Genomic DNA, 17,700 nt, shown 5'->3' with positions numbered 1-17,700 from the left:
AATTAATTGCTCAAAATCATCTCCGATAATATGCCTGGGCTAATAAAGTTGGTTAAATTATTTTTTTTATTTGATATAAATGTGGTTACTAGTTTTTTAAATTTGTTTTAAAATTTTTATCTTATTTGAATCTTTGTTTCTGATTAAAACCTGTGAATATGAAAGATTTGAGGAAAAAAAGTGTAAGACTTCTTTGATATCAAATTGTGTTTGTTTTTAGTCTTTTGCTGGTACTGGTTGAAATGACCTTCTTCCCTGTTAGTCCTGCTAATACTGCTCAATACTGACAAGATATGACTTATTATGGAATTGAGTGGTTAATAAGTCTTGGTATTTTCTGAACATAAATCTGATGAGCCCAATGATCAAAATTAGTCCGGATATACTTGTCTGTGTGAAGAAAAAAATGAGTTCTTTAGGAATTAAAATATTTCAATCCTCTGGTCCAGTGTTTCTCAAAATGTCTCTACTTAAAATGTGATCGACATTGTAGCTAGCCTTACCAACAACTCATTTTCTTGCCTTTTTTTTTTTTTTTTTTTTGGAAACATCAATCTTCTAATCTCTAGGCGTAGTTAAACATTCTTTTATTCACGGCTCAGATAAAAAATGGCGCCATATTTGTTTCATAATGCCGTTTATATGTCGTTTTTAAACAATCACACAGCCTAAAGACAGAAGGCGTTGTGTGTGTGTGGCAGCGGGTCCGGCCTCAGATAATTGGAGGGGCCCTAGGCGAAGTGAATTTGGTGGAACCCAAATGAAAGAGAAAAAGAAATTAACGCAATTGATTTAAAAGCTAGTGTCCTCCAACAAAACCTTAGGCACAAGTCTCGCTATTTCTTCTCTAAAGAAAATTGCTTTGAGTCCTTTGCGAGGCCCCCATTAATTGGAGGCCCTACGTGACTGCCTAGTTTGCCTAAGGCCGGCCCTAGTCGTGGGTCAGCAACAGTGATCTTTCAATATACTGTCCTTGACATTGAATGACAGGTTATGGAAGGGTGCGAAATTTAAAAGAGAAAACTAAATACAGCACAACGTTTGGCATGGACAGTACAGAGGGACTTCTTATGGTCCGACAGTTGCACTGGGCAGGGCACGTATCCAGAAAGGCTATCTTTTTTGGTGAGCTAAAAGGTGGTCGATGTAACAGAGGCGCCACACGAAAACGCTTCAAAGACCAGCTTAGGCGTCAACTTTCCTTTGCTGACATAGAAGAGAGCACCTGGTTGCATGCGGCCTCATAATGTGACACCTGGAGGTCACTCACGAAGGCCACGGGGTACACATTTGAGACCGAAAGAAAATCCGCTGCCGAGGACAAACGCAGACGGCGAAAAGAACATCTAAATCGACCACCAGCGGACAATGGTATGCTTGTCCAGGATGTGGCATAATATGTAGGTCACAGCTGGGACTGCGCAGCCACGGGAAATATTGCATTCCTCGCTAATCTTCGGACTTGAAGACAAGCCTTAGGCCTAATATTATTAGCAACACTATCCGCTTATAGGTAACTCGTAGTATACTTCAGATTTACTACATTGCGTAGACCCTGACATTTTTTGTTGTTAACATATCTATATATGAAATGATTTTATTTTTTTTAAAGAAGAAAATTCTAATTTAATTTACAAATACTCTTTATTTTATAATATGGCACTCTTTTAGATAATAGGCTATTTTTTTTAAATTAATAAGTGGACTTCTTAAAAAATAAGAAGCTTTTGAAAAAGTTTAGGGGCCTCCACAAATTTACCTCCCGGGGGCCTCCGCATATTTAAATCCGGCACTGCTGGTAGCTGTGGCATGTAAATTACGAGTGGAACCACACACTATCTGGCAGCTGTGACCTGTGCTACGCCCTTGGGAACTTATGCTGAACTGGCTAGCATAAGATTAAGTTAAGATGTTATCACTAGAAGTTCGTGGTTTAGGCATCTTTTTTCGCAAACGTCGACCAGCTTCGCGCTCATAAATTTTGCCAAGGCTCAGGGTGAGGGCATATTTTCTATTACGTGTAGACGACCTCGTCTTAATCGATTCCTCTTATCGCTTAGTCAAACTGTAGACTATATGACGGGTAATTAAACCATATTTCACGTTATTTTCACAGCCATAAAAAAAAAAGAAGCACAATGGTAACTCTTTTCTTTCTGAGAACATGATAGACCTACATAATAACCAAAATAATTAGTTTGAATGCTTAAATATACCTGGGCCAATGACATTGAAATGTATCTATTGTGGCCTAGCAATTTACTTTATGTTATTTAGATTTGAAAGATTACTGCTGGCAAGACCATATAACCCAACTCACTGATCTAGTTCATCTACTTATAATGCCTTGCGTCTTTTCAAGGCCTAATTTTAAGAGGAGGTTTCACCTTAAAACCAAAGTATGTCTTATAATGGTAAAACAGCCATGAAAGTTTCAAAATAACTTCATAAACACACAAAATAAGTTATGAAAGATGAAAATGTCAAATTTGACACTTGGTATGACGTTAGTATAAATTATAAATAGAAAGACTAATTTGGTCGCAGAAGTACAGGTTAGCTTATTCTTTATTAGGACATGCCAAAATAACGTGTAGGCCTATCATCGTATCTAACTTGGGTGCACGTATAGGCATGGGGTGTCTCTTAGGAAACACAAACAGATTTATCTCCCTCGACAAGCGTTGAGCATTTCTGGGATCCAAATCTACCTGCTCAAATCAGGAAGCCAAGGGACGCAATTCAAGATATCTGTAGCTCTGATTATCATTCCTATTTAGATCTATATGACTAGAGACATCCTGTCACTAAAGTCAATTTCGAACACGTTTACATTTCAATGCATATAGGCCTACATACAGATTCTAGACGGTCTAGATTCTCTATTAGATGTACTAATAACTATTGTGGGGAGAACGTAAAAGTGGCAAGGCTTTGGCAGAACACTTTCACACTAAGCGTCCTTCACGGATAATCTGGGACATTGGAGGGCCAAGCTGCCATTCCCCCCCCCCCCCGCCTCAATACTTATCACATCAAGAGTCCACAAGACGTTGAAAGATAGTCCTTGATTACTTTCAAAACGTCCAAGCAACGAGACAGTGTGACACTGTTACTTGTAAGAAGTCATTTCTGACTTTATTAGGTCCTATGTGTAAAATGTGCTACACACATTGAAGTGTCTTTTTCTAAATACATTCAGGATGACTCGAGTTTTTTTTCGTCAAAACTCAACCTTCGAGTTTCTTGGGGTGGGGAGAGTTAAAACAGATTTTTAAATCCTGGCAGACCGGAACTTTGAAACTTCACAGTTTTAAGAGGGATATCTTAATTCTTCACAAAGAATAATTACAGCCTACATGTCGTAGTTTAAGACAGTGGCGTAGCTAGGCTGGGGAGGAGGGGTCCAAATTTGAAAGTCCCCAGGTACCCAATTGAGGTGTTCCCAAATGATTGTCCTAATTTTTTTTTACATTAAATATTAAATATTACGCCACTGCCATGTCATCTTGCTATTCACGTGGAGTCAAAACTACAAGACCACATTGATCATGAATTCTAGATTATTCTAAATAATGTTACAGATACCTTGGCTGCACAAAAAGCACGGCGTGAGGCGATATGAATGTGTCTCCCCAATAAAAACTGTATTATTCATTAAAACAGTCTTAATGATTTATTTTTTTGATAATTTTACTTATATGCTGTACAGATTGGAATTTAACATATATCTATTAAGTAGGCCTACATTATGTCATGTCATGATGTCCAATGTCAAAATGCAAGGTCCCTTAAGAAGGTCAAGCCCCGCCCCCCCCCCAGACCCCTAAATCCCTAGCTACGCCCCTGGTTGAAGAGTGGTCTATTTATAGAATACAATTGCTGGTGTTCACTCTAACTCAAGATTTAAAAAAAAAATTAAATGTAAACGAAAACTGGTCTACACACTAATTATAAGAAATACATTGTAAAAGTTTGATACCAGTGATGTAGACAGTCACAGTAGACAAATATTGACCGAGCCTGGCCCATGTGGCCACTAAAAAAACAAACAAGTAGAAACCAGGGCTGATGGGATATGAAGTACGGACAACTGAGAGATCGATGACTTTTTCTAAGAATCCGATTCGATACTTCAATATTTGTGCACAATTATGCCGCTTGATTGCGCTTCGTGAGAATTGGGATCGATGCGAGTGCACGCACACACACACACATTAACACTCACACATGCACAATAACACACACACACACACATATACACCCACACATAAACACTCACACACACACACGTGCACCTACAATGATAAGCCTGTAGTATTTCTTACCCATGCTGCAGTTAAAACGAGAACGAGGCGTGACGCATCGCACATGCAAAGCCGGGGGGGTTAATCGATTAAGTCATTACCAGTTACCTCCCCTTCTCTTGCCTTTTTCCCACCTCAAGCACCGCTGGTGGAAGACTAAAAAAAAAAAAAGATGCAGCGTCTCGTCAGGTATTCTTAATGTGAAATTCCTTTCAGCGTGTGGCTGTGCTAAGCTGTTCTTAGAGATTGTGTTTCTTTAGAGGTAAATATAACTTTGAATTTTTGTCTATAAGATGAGTTCGATGGTTATATCAACTGCTTGTGATTATTGCTCTACGATAACTGATTGTGTATATGATGTAGAAGAATGTTACAACAAATATAAGGCTTACGTATACTTTCAGTGTTCTGTATGATTCAAGCTTTTGAACAATGTGTATAGATAGAACAAAAGAGATTGGTAGAGAGCGAGGGAAAGAGAGAGAGAGAGAGAGAGAGAGAGAGAGAGCACGATACTTGCTCACTTTGTCCTACAATACTACACTAAGCATCAATTACCGACCCATTCCGGAATTCTTATAAATCACCTTTGAAAGTGTAATATTTCTTCAATACTGCTATTCTAAGGTATACGTTTTAAGCCATGTGGGACGTGTTGGTTAAGTTATTATAGCGCTTGGGCTCCGCATCGAGTGGTCTCAAGTTCCAAACCCGGTGATGATTTGGAGTTTTAGGAAGACCTGAAGTCCACCCCCAACTCTAATGATATACGTTGGAGGTGGCCTGTCGTTGTGCTGGCTACATGATACCGCCGTGGAGGTTGTAGAAACAGAAGAGCTATACATCATCTGCCCTCCCCCCCCCCCCCCCCACAATAGATCTGAAGGTCTGAAAGAGATACCTTTTAATTTACATAGGTTTTATTAACTACTTCACCAGTCACGTGATCCTTTAGCCTTAAGCAAGTATGCAACAAAAAGCAAACAGTTGTCCATAACTTTAACCTAACACCAAGAATAGACTCTACAAGTACATTTAATCCCTCCCCTCTCCCCATTCATTCTTTGATTAACCTTTATTACAGCACTGGGGCTTCGTCTTAGGCGTGTCATATGTTGTCGGTGTAGACTTATACCGGAGTGCTTTCTTTTGATACAAACCTCACAGGCTCTGATATGGAGGTATATGTGTAATATGTTTACATCTGAGAAGTGTCTGGACAACCTGTGACACAAACCAACACATCTATCACTTTATGTCGATGGTTCTCAAACTGTTCAAATAATGCTACACGTGACTGATAGGGTTTGGCCGGCTAAGCAGATTCGGTGAGCATTTAAAAAAAAAGGGGGGGGGGGGTGATTTAAGATGTGTAGGCTACATTAGAGGCGTAGTGAGCAAAACGTGCGCCCGGGGCAAGATTGGCGGCCCCCTCCCACATTTACCATAAACATATATAGGAACCTCTCTGTGTGTGGAACCCCCCCTGAGGGTAGCGTCCGGGCATCGTGCCCTCTTGCCCCCACCCCCTCACTACGCCTCTGGGCTATATGTTTCATTTGAGAATCATGTCGCCATCGATCTGCATAGTATTTTTAGAATGATAAATATCAATCAATGGATCTATTCAAAGTTAGACCCTTCTTCTTTCTCAACGTGAGGGTGTCTCAAAGAAATGATTTCCTGTGCCGGGACGTAGATCTAGCTGTTTGTGGAAGATGAAAAAAGTTTTTTAAAAAATTAATGTTCCCCTTTCAAACTTTGAGATCTATGGGGCAGATGATGTAAAAGCCATGTTCCTACGGCCCAATATTTACGAGGGTGTCACGTGGAAAGCACAAAGACCAACCGCCTTTACTTTTCCCCAACTAATGTCAGGTACCCCATTTGAGCTGGCTAGACTCAGAGCGTGACCTCCGTGACCCGTGTATGTCGAAGGCGCCGCTCAGAGGCGCCATAAAGATCCCGAAATTTAAAATCCTAGTCTTCTCCAGTCGAGACCGGGAACCCTCGGTTATTAATCTAAGCGCTTTACCACTCAGGAAATATGCACATTTATGTGTTTGAAAATGCAATGAGTTTAAATGAATTAGTATTTAGGCCTAAGTAATTTATTAAGAAATCAATTTCACTTTAAGTATAACTAACTCCAAAGTCCTCGTGCAAAAAAAAGATACGCTTCTGTCCTACTTAAGTCCTACACAACAGCGAGATAAAAAAAAGATACGCTTCTGTCCTACTTAAGTCCTACACAACAGCGAGATAAAAAAAAGATACGCTTCTGTCCTACTTAAGTCCTACACAACAGCGAGATAAAAAAAAGATACGCTTCTGTCCTACTTAAGTCCTACACAACAGCGAGATAAAAAAAAGATACGCTTCTGTCCTACTTAAGTCCTACACAACAGCGAGATAAAAAAAAATTTCAAGACTGAAAGATTGTCGCAAAAAAAAAAAATTATTATTAAAAGAGAATTTTAATGACTATGGTCTATGAGAATCCTTGCTTAGTGATTGATATGTTGTAGGTATGTGGTAGAACTTCGTTGGTGAAAGCAGCTGGACTTTAAAGGTCTATGAGAATCCTTGTTTAGAGATTGATATGTTGTAGGTATGTGGTAGAACTTCGTTGGTGAAAGCAGCTGGACTTTAAAGGTCTATGAGAATCCTTGCTTAGGGATTGATATGTTGTAGGTATGTGGTAGAACTTCGTTGGTGAAAGCAGCTGGACTTTAAAGGTCTATGAGAATCCTTGCTTAGGGATTGATATGTTGTAGGTATGTGGTAGAACTTCGTTGGTGAAAGCAGCTGGACTTTAAAGGTCTATGAGAATCCTTGCTTAGGGATTGATATGTTGTAGGTATGTGGTAGAACTTCGTTGGTGAAAGCAGCTGGACTTTAAAGGTTTATGAGAATCCTTGTTTAGTGATTGATATGTTGTAGGTATGTGGTAGAACTAAGTTGGTGAAAGCAGCTGGACTTTAAAGGTTTATGAGAATCCTTGTTTAGAGATTGATATGTTGTAGGTATGTGGTAGAACTAAGTTGGTGAAAGCAGCTGGACTTTAAAGGTCTATGAGAATCCTTGCTTAGTGATTGATATGTTGTAAGTATGTGGTAGAACTTCGTTGGTGAAAGCAGCTGGACTTTAAAGTTCTATGAGAATCCTTGTTTAGTGATTGATATGTTATAGGTATGTGGTAGAACTAAGTTGGTGAAAGCAGCTGGACTTTAAAGGTTTATGAGAATCCTTGTTTAGAGATTGATATGTTGTAGGTATGTGGTAGAACTTCGTTGGTGAAAGCAGCTGGACTTTAAAGGTTTATGAGAATCCTTGTTTAGAGATTGATATGTTGTAGGTATGTGGTAGAACTTCGTTGGTGAAAGCAGCTGGACTTTAAAGGTTTATGAGAATCCTTGTTTAGAGATTGATATGTTGTAGGTATGTGGTAGAACTAAGTTGGTGAAAGCAGCTGGACTTTAAAGGTTTATGAGAATCCTTGTTTAGAGATTGATATGTTGTAGGTATGTGGTAGAACTAAGTTGGTGAAAGCAGCTGGACTTTAAAGGTCTATGAGAATCCTTGCTTAGTGATTGATATGTTGTAAGTATGTGGTAGAACTTCGTTGGTGAAAGCAGCTGGACTTTAAAGTTCTATGAGAATCCTTGTTTAGTGATTGATATGTTATAGGTATGTGGTAGAACTAAGTTGGTGAAAGCAGCTGGACTTTAAAGGTCTATGAGAATCCTTGTTTAGTGATTGATATGTTACAGGTATGTGGTAGAACTAAGTTGGTGAAAGCAGCTGGACTTTGAAGGTCTATGAGAATCCTTGCTTAGTGATTGATATGTTGTAAGTATGTGGTAGAACTTCGTTGGTGAAAGCAGCTGGACTTTAAAGTTCTATGAGAATCCTTGTTTAGTGATTGATATGTTATAGGTATGTGGTAGAACTAAGTTGGTGAAAGCAGCTGGACTTTAAAGGTCTATGAGAATCCTTGTTTAGTGATTGATATGTTACAGGTATGTGGTAGAACTAAGTTGGTGAAAGCAGCTGGACTTTGAAGGTTTATGAGAATCCTTGTTTAGTGATTGATATGTTACAGGTATGTGGTAGAACTAAGTTGGTGAAAGCAGCTGGACTTTAAAAATAGACATGACGGAAAGAGAAATGTAAATTTATTTCTTTTTAAAGCCATGGCCAAAAAATGTGTTTCTTTTTCCCAAATCAATAAAATCATTGACATTTTAATGCCGCTGTTAGTTTTATGTTGTCTGTCTGTCCCGTCCTTCTTTTTAAATCACTGAAACTTGAAAAGATAATGATAATCAATTATTATCATATATTAGATCTTGCACAGTTTTGGTGCATGGGTTACTTTATTGGTGTATGAAAGTGAACAGTATAACTGTTAGAATTAAATATGCAAAGCAGTTTTTCATAAAATACACTTTTTAAAAGAAAAAAATTAGGAGACGTAATTTTTTTTAGCCTCCCCCATAAGATTGAAGTCACGTGTTATTGTTGTTTCGTTTGTCTAACGGTCTGTCAAATTTAGATAGAAAAACTAGAAAAGCTCTTTCTAATGTTGCTTTTAAAGATTCTATCTTGATGTTAAACAATTTAAAACATAGAAGGCAATTTTCGATATTATTCTCGCAAGTTTAGTACACTAGTGATCGTTTAGTGACATTTAACCTTTTACGTATATGTTTGTCATTACCGTGGCAGCCGAAACTTACAAGCAATTGCCCACGACCTCGAAATTATCCATCAAATCTCGGCTTTTCTATTTTTAGTGCATCTAAATATTTCTCATGCGACTCTAGGAACTTTACAACTTAAATCAAGATGGTTTAATTTAGTGTTTGTTTTTCTGATCATCGATAATAAATCTTCATGGATTGTGGAATGTAATACAAACTTCAAACTTTTGATTTTTTAAGTTTTGTTTGTAAAATGTTTCTAATGTTCTTATAGAGTTAAAGAACATATAGGCCTACTCTCCCGCAGGGGGATGGCAGCGGGCATGGTATAAACCTGAAACCATCGAGAGGACCCACGAAAGTCCAGTGCACATACGCACGACCAGCAGGGGCGGACTGGCTATATGGGCAAACGGGCAAATGCCCGGTGGGCCGGTACCAAAAGGGCCGGTCTGGTCGCGACCAAAGAAAAAAAATTCAATGCAGACAACTTAAAAAAAAAGTGACAGCAGCAAGACACAAAGGCCCGAACACGTTTTCTTTTTTTTTTTTTTTATTCTTATTACAATTAATTTTGTTTGAAATTCAACAAGAATAAAAAAAACACTATTCACTGTACGTATTATCATTTGCAAAACGTTAGACTGTACGTTCTGCTATGCTCGAGCAGCATTGACTGCTTTGATGTCTTCGAGGTTGTGTTTGGCCTACTCGTTTTGCTGGTCGGCATGGGCCTTTGATAGCACTCCAGTTTTTTGTTGTCGTTTTTTTTTGCTCCTTCCCTCCCCCGTCTTTTAATGGTTCCAATGAAATTTAACCAAAAAGAGGGATGAGAGAAGTTAGAAAACATTGATATAACGCAGCAAAGAAAAAAAAAATAGGCGCGACAATTAACTCTTTAACAATACTTAATAGAAATTAACTTTAACACATACACACAGCCGCGAATTTGCAAGCCACACAACTTATTCACAGCTCAATATGGGTATAAAACTCTACTTTCTGCGATTTGAAAAGAAAAAGTTAGTTTTTTTTATTATTTTTAATTAACATAGATCTTAAAATACTACACTTGTGGCTTACAAAAAATAGTATTTAATTAAAAAAGTAAATCTAGATATAAATCAATTTTTATACTATTATAATTAATGGCAAACTTATGCTTAGTAATAATAATAAAGCTAGTTTTCGAGTCCGAAGATTAGTGAGGAATGCAGTATTTCCCGTGACTGCACAGCCCCAGCAGACACCTACATATTTTGCTACATCGAGGGCAAACATAACCATTGTCCGCAGGTGGTCGATTTAGATTTTCTTTTCGCCGTCTGCGTTTGTCCTCGGCAGCAGACTTTCTTTTGGTCTCAAATGTGAATCCCGCGGCCTTCGTGAGTGACCTCCAGCTGTCTTGTTCTGAGGCCGCATGTCAGCCAAGGAAAGTTGACGCCTAAGCTGGTCTTTGAAGCGTTTCCGTGGGGCGCCTCTGTTACGTCGACCACCTTTTAGCGCACCAAAAAAGACTACCTTTGGCATACGTTCGTCTCCCATACGGGATACGTGCCCTACCCAGCGTAACTGTCGGATAAAGAAGTCCCTCTATACTGTCCATACCGGCGTTCGCAAGGACATCGCTGTTTGTAGTGCGGTCTTGCCACCGTATGTCCTTGATGGAGCGCAAGCATCTTTGGTGGAAGCGCTCAAGAAGTCTTAGATGTTTCCTGTATAGTGTCCATGTCTCGGTGCCATACAGAAGGGTTGAAAGAACCACCGCCTGGTAGACACTGATTTTTGTAAGCAGGCGGAGCGATCTGTTCCGCCACAAACTCTCGCGACTGACCGTGTCGAAAGCCTTGGTGAGGTCCACAAAGGCAGCGTATAGGTTTAAGTTCAGCTTTTGTATTTTTCTTGTAATTGTCGCAGAACAAATATCAGATATGACCTCGTCCACTAAAGAGTGTGTTAGTCGGTCGAGCAACTTAGTATGAAGTCATTAATGATGAAAATTATTACAATAATTACAATAATTTATATAGCGCTGTCACATCCGATATTTAATAAATGGAGATTTATATTTTAAATAATGGGTCATGGTATATTCATATACAAATCGCGTTTTTGAGAATATACTAGGAGTAAGCAAGAGCTTTTCACATTAAGTAAGTGCGTCTCTAACCGTTCTGCTTTCTCTCATCTTTTAATGGAATGCGTTGCCTGAGTCAGCCAGGAAAACCAATGATTTAGCATATTTTAAGTCACAGATCAACATACATGACTAGATAGACACATGAAATGCGTAAGACGTAACAATCTTATTTTTTGAAGAAACGTCTGTAATCTATAAGTAATACCAAAAAGCTTCAAACTCATTAGGCCACTATTGTATTGTTTACAGTTTCCAGACTACATACATGTATAAATAGAATACATTATGTAATCCTACGAATGCATCCATCCAGTTTTCGGTGTGTTATCAAACTGTATATATTTTCTAGAGAATTAGGTTTACACCTATAATATAACACATGGGCGTAGCCGGGAGGGGAGGGTCTTCAAACCATCAATTGCCTCAGACCTCTTTGTCTGAAAGGGAAACTTTACTTACTGCCCCAGTGCAGCCAACTTAAGCAAACTACAGTCACCAAATTTTATGAGAGTAGCCAAATTAGTTTTTGTGGTTTCCCTTCCCCCTCCAATACAAAAACTAAACAAAAAAAACATTTTACCATTTTCTACCAGCCGCTGTACTCCATTGAATAGCAGATTTGGTTTTTGAATTTTTTAGCGGAAGAGTGGCAGGCTAATTGCATTGTAGATACCTCAGAATATGCATTTTTAAAGCTTAAAATAACGGAAATAATGCTTGGTTCCGGGGCTTTGTTCGCAGCGCTCCCCCGGACTCCCTAGCTGCCATTTGGCGGTGTGTACTGTCTTTCCACTTATCATAGGAAGAGCGTATTCTAGGGTAGAAAAAAATGTTTGAAAGAATGAAAGATCAGAATGTAATGAAGATTAATTACATATATACACACACTAATATATATATATATATATTGGGGAGTGGGGTAAATATCCCGCTCACACCGAAAATATATGACATGCCATTTGTGGGCCGGTTTTATGGTAATGCCCGGGCCGATTTTGATACCCAGTCCGCCCCTGACGACCAGGCAGCCATCCATTTTTATCAAACACGGTTACGGTTATACTATAATATTGTTAGGGTTACCAGACAAAAGGAGGACTCAGCCTCGCAAAGAAGGACACAGCCTCACAAAGAAGGACACACACATAAAATATAAATAAATAAATACGACAAAGTAAACTTGAATGACAAAGCTTAAAAAGCATTTGATGAAATATGTCAGTAAATCAAAGCCTATACAAGTTAAAGCGACTTTTCAATATGTAGTTGTATTAATTGTTCAAATTTAGATGTGTCCATGATGATGATCTCCATTTTCTTCAGGCTCTTCTCACTGTGCTTTGTGCGACAATGACCTCTGAGTCAAGGTCAAGAGTCAATTTGGGCCACTGACAGTCATAAAAAAAAAGTTTTTTTTAATGTTAGAAATTTTGCCAGGGAATACATAAAAAAGGAAGATCTCTAGAAATTTTAGATAATTGGTTTCTTTAAAACAACCGACTATACTTTGAAGCTAGATCTAGAACTAAAGGTTTAGAGTTTGGTAAGTGAAAGTTTGAAGCGAGAAAATAATTACCGGCATCATGGAATTAATTTTTTTCTGTAGCTGAAAGTGATAGGATAAAGTTTATTAGATATATAAAATAAACAATACAAAACAGAAGCTTGACCAATCATTAGAGGTAAAGATGTTACTTTGCAAGCTTCGTAGATTAGCCTTCTCTTCGTTTATTGAACGAAATCTTTTCGATATGCTTCAGAAACGTCATTGTGTATGTCATGAAGGAACTATAAACAGGGGAAACAATCTTATTTTTAAGTATTAAAGTTATATCTTTGATTATCTCCCATGCATATTAAAACTATATTTCATGTTTTGCAGAGCATATCCGCTGTAAGCAGGAAGACAATTTTTATTTTTATATATGTAGAGTCACTATTGCGGAACAGGCATGTTTGCGGAACAGCTCGTCGAAATTAGTTAAAATCTACTTTATTTTGAAAATTTCTGCTAAACTACTGTAACGGTACTGCGCATGGTCCATTTCTCTACATTTCTCTACATTTCCAATATAAGGGTTTTCCTTTCACAGCAGAAAATTAATTTTGACTCCAGGTTAAAGTTGACAGGTGTGGAATCGTCCATTATTTTTCACGTACCAGGAGAACCGCATAGGCCATGGCTTAAGGCTTTTTAAAAATGATAATGACACATCACCTGCATGATACACCTATATTTCGGTTTATAAATGGATGAGAAAAAACTTCATTTCATAGCTATCTACCCGGAATTCAATTTAAAAAAAAAATAGGAGGTGTTTATCCTGTTTTTACCTTTTTAAAGATATTCACAATTGTGGAACACTATAGATGTTATTTATTTGACCTGCGCATTTAGCTTAATATTTACATAGTGATTTAGATATCGTAATTTAAATATGAGTTTGTATTAGTATACATAAATTTAAAAATATTTAGAGAGTAATATTACATATAATATATAATTTATGATTACCATTCATCCAGCAAAAAGAAGACAAATCATAATACCATATATATATAATATTAATATAGGCCTAACAAAAAAGAATAGTGGAAAAAAAAACTTGTAAAGAAAATCAGGGTAGTGTGACGTCAAATACAATTAAAGAAGAGGTAGAGAATCCTAAAGTGACAATGTGTTGTCTTAAGCTTTAATAAAATAAAATTAATGTAAAGGATAAGGAGTTCAAGTATTAGACTAATAAAATATATGCTTTATATAGGCTTTGTTCCGACATTTTTATCGTGTTCCGCAATTGTGACTTCTTTAAAAAATCCTGTTCCGTAATTGTGACTACCCATATCTCAGTCGAATTGAATGTAAAATTTAAATATCTATTGAAAAACTAAACAATGCGTCTATTTTTATCGGAAAATGGATGGGCAATGCCTAGATACTTTTAGTTTTTCCATAGGTCTAACCATTACGGAGCAAAAAAAAGAAAACTAAAAGTAGCTGCAAACTGTTCCGCAATAGTGACTCTACTCTAGCTGTTTGGTGTATCAACGCATATTGGCTGTATTTTTAAATAGGTGACGAAATCAATGTTCTTATTGATGCTATTACTTCATCCTCTCCTGAATCCTCCACCCCCCCCCCCAACTAGTCCTAAATAATGTAGCGTTTTATGCAATATATTTTTGGAATATACATGTAGGCCTACTTGTAACTCTATCAAATAATGATACAGTTGTCTTAACAATGTTTACATAACATGGGATGTCAATATCTGTCATTATTGGGGACGAAAGAGTTAATCTTTAATTTGATTACGCTTAATAAAGATATTCGTGGATCATTGAAACTTTACACATTAGTTGCAGTCAATCATTCTATAAAAGATATTATACAGCTCTTTACAGTGCCACAGTAGGCCTACAGTAAAATTACTGTAGTATTTATAGGTTTGGTCCCGGCGGCTAGATACAAAAAGAAACACATTTTATAAAAGCACATTGCCTCTAGTCACTACATTAAACTCTTTTTCAGGCACATTAAAACTGAACACACCATTCGTTTTTTTTTTTTTTAAATAAACCTTTTTTTTTCAGCCTTAAAAATCTAGATATATTTGTTTGTCTCGTGGGCATTACCGCAGGCTAGTTTACAACGCGTAAAATCGCATTGACACGTGTGTCTTTGTCTATTTTTAGACATGCCCACATGTCACATTTATGTACTCTCGGCTAGTGACTTGTAGTAGGCATACTACTTGTAGAGACCAAAGATCGATAATGACCAAATATTGTTCCTTTCAGACGAGCCATTTAACGTGTGTGTGTGTGTGTCAGGTTGGACCTGGATATATAAAGATTAGAATGTAACATTTAATATACACATAGAAACTACACGGAAATAGCATTTAGACAAAAACGTTTTTGCGCAAATGACTGTCATAGAAGACCCGCACACTGACCTGCTACGTCACAACCTATGGGCGGCTTAGACCAATAGCTCGTTGCTAGTCACAGGTCATGAGGTCACAGGTCAGTGTTGAGGCCTATAACAATTGGTCCCGAGTGGACCAGGATTCAAAATTATTATGGTGACCCCCCCCCCTTTTTTTTTTTTTACAAACTTGAATATCGAGCACTGGCGGATCCAGAGGGGGGGCGGTAGGGGCGATCGCCCCCCCACTCGGCCGACCCCCCCCCCCCCGAAGGGGGGGGGGGCGGACTAATTTTATTATAGAATTCACACAATTTGTATACGAATTCATTACGTATGTTAATAATATATACTAATTATTTATATTTCAACCTATTTTTAGATTATTTCGCCCCCCCCCCTTCTAGTATGTTGGCCGATTTGGTGGGGTCGGGAGGAGGCGATGGTATCAATTCCGCCCCCCCCCATAAACTTTCGAGTGGGGGGGGCGGTCCAATTTCTTTGTAGAAATCACAGCTTGCTAACAGAATCAATTAAATATTTATGTGATAAAAACTTGTTATTGATATTTTAACCGATCTTTGTATTATGTCGTTCCCTGTTTGCCAATTTATCTCTACTGCCCTTCCCACCTAAACCTTTTGAGGGGGGGGCGGTCCTACTTTAATGGAGAAATCATAGTTTGTGAACAAAATTAGTTGAATTAATATATAGATTTATATTATGTCGCTCGCCTTCTGGTTTCTTGGCCGTTTCGGTGATGTTGGGGGGGGGGGGGATTGCATGTACTGCCCTCCCCACTCTAGCCCTCTGAGTGGGGGGGGGGCGGTCCTATTTTTATGGAGAATCATAGTTTGTGAACAAAATTAGTTGAATATCTATATAATATAAACTACGTATTGATATGTGAACCCATTAGATATTATGTCGTACCACATTCTAATCTCAAATTGTATCATTAGTAAATTTAAATGAAAAAGGGTTGTACCAGGTGGGAGGGGCGATTCATGCAATCGCCATTCCCCCATCGGACAAACCAATACTTTTTCTTTTTGTATTACAGTTAAGAAATTATAAAACAAAAACATCTGTCACTAATATAATTTATATATACTATAAATTAAATTCTTATATCGAGTCGCCCCACCCCTATTCTTTAATGCCAAATGCAATCTTTAGCAGAAATTATTAAAGGAGCGAGGATTAATCGTTTTCACTCTACCGCCCCTCCCATTTCCAGACAGAGTTTATGTAATTTCACATGAATTTATCATAATTATTTTAAGAAAGACTTTGCATTCAAAAAATTAGAATTCAAACGAAATTTTTCAGTATAAGAGTCACGATTGAGATGAGTTCTAAACCCAAATCAATTTTTCATAGTTGCCTTTTTCTAACCTTTACTCAATCTGATATTTTTCTAGTTAAATAAATTTGGGACTATAACTCACAATTTATACTTTGATTTTATTGAATATTATTTATCGAATAATTTTTTTTCGGCGGAGATCCTCAAAGCCAAAATCTAAATATGTGGGGTATCTTATCTTTTCAAGGAACAAATCGGATTTTTTGCAATGTATTAAGGGCCTATAAATTCATATTAGAATATTTTTCAAGTACAACATTATTCAAAAGGTCCTTTTTTAATTGTATGAATAATGAGTTTTAGGTCAGGTGAATACGTTTCTTCTGTGAAGTATGCTAGAAAACTCTTTTGGCGGCGGGGCTCCGCCCCGAACTCCATTGATGAATAATTAGCTGTAGATGTCAGGAGAATGCGTTTCTACAGTGAAGAATGCAAGAAAACGCTTTTGGCGGCGGGGCTTCGCCCCGAACTCCATTGATGACTAATGAGTTGTAGATGTCAGGAGAATGCGTTTCTACAGTGAAGAATGCAAGAGAACGCTTTTGGCGGCGGGGCTTCGCCCCGAACTCCATTGATGACTAATGAGTTGTATATTTCAGGAGAATGCGTTACTGCAATGAATAATGCAAGAAAACACTTTAGGCGTCGGGGCTTCGCCCCGAACTCCATTGATGAACAATGAGCTGTAAATGTCAGGAGAATATTTTTCTGCAGGGAAAAAAACAAGAAAACGCTTTTGACGTCGGGGCTTCGCCCCGAACTCCATTGATGACTAATGAGTTGTAGATGTCAGGAGAATGCGTTACTGCAATGAATAATGCAAGAAAACACTTTTGGCGTCGGGGCTTCGCCCCGAACTCCATTAATGAACAATGAGCTGTAAATGTCAGGAGAATACTTTTCTGCAGGGAAAAAAACAAGAAAACGCTTTTGACGTCGGGGCTTCGCCCCGAACCCCACTTGAAAACCTTGTAGCGCTGCTCCAGTTGTTTTGTTTTTCACCAAAGGTTGAGAAATGCTACTTTTGAAAAATTCTCATATTTATATATTTATATATATATATATATATATATATATATATATATATATATATATATATATATACGCACGTTTATGCATAGGGTTAGGGTTTACTGGGCATTAGGGTTAGGGTTTGGAAAAAAATCGCCCCCCCCCCACTCAAAAGTTCTGGATCCGCCAGTGATATCGAGTGTGACAATATGTAATCATCTCGTATGTACAGGGGC

At 37.9% G+C, this 17,700-nt stretch overlaps 1 protein-coding gene across 1 annotated transcript in view; it reads left to right on the top strand.

Moving 5' to 3' along the window:
- The first annotated feature begins 4,471 nt into the window (after nucleotides 1-4,471).
- Nucleotides 4,472-17,700, top strand: part of LOC106055774 (uncharacterized protein DDB_G0271670-like) — a 59,122-nt gene continuing 45,893 nt past the window's right edge. The window contains exon 1 of the mRNA XM_013212216.2: nucleotides 4,472-4,569. The gene's annotated coding sequence lies outside the window, so the exon portion shown is untranslated. The remainder of the gene's footprint in view (nucleotides 4,570-17,700) is intronic.

The sequence above is a fragment of the Biomphalaria glabrata genome, chromosome 15 (assembly GCF_947242115.1).
Source record: "Biomphalaria glabrata chromosome 15, xgBioGlab47.1, whole genome shotgun sequence".
Taxonomy (NCBI): domain Eukaryota; kingdom Metazoa; phylum Mollusca; class Gastropoda; family Planorbidae; genus Biomphalaria; species Biomphalaria glabrata.
This window is presented reverse-complemented; position numbering and strand designations above follow the sequence as displayed.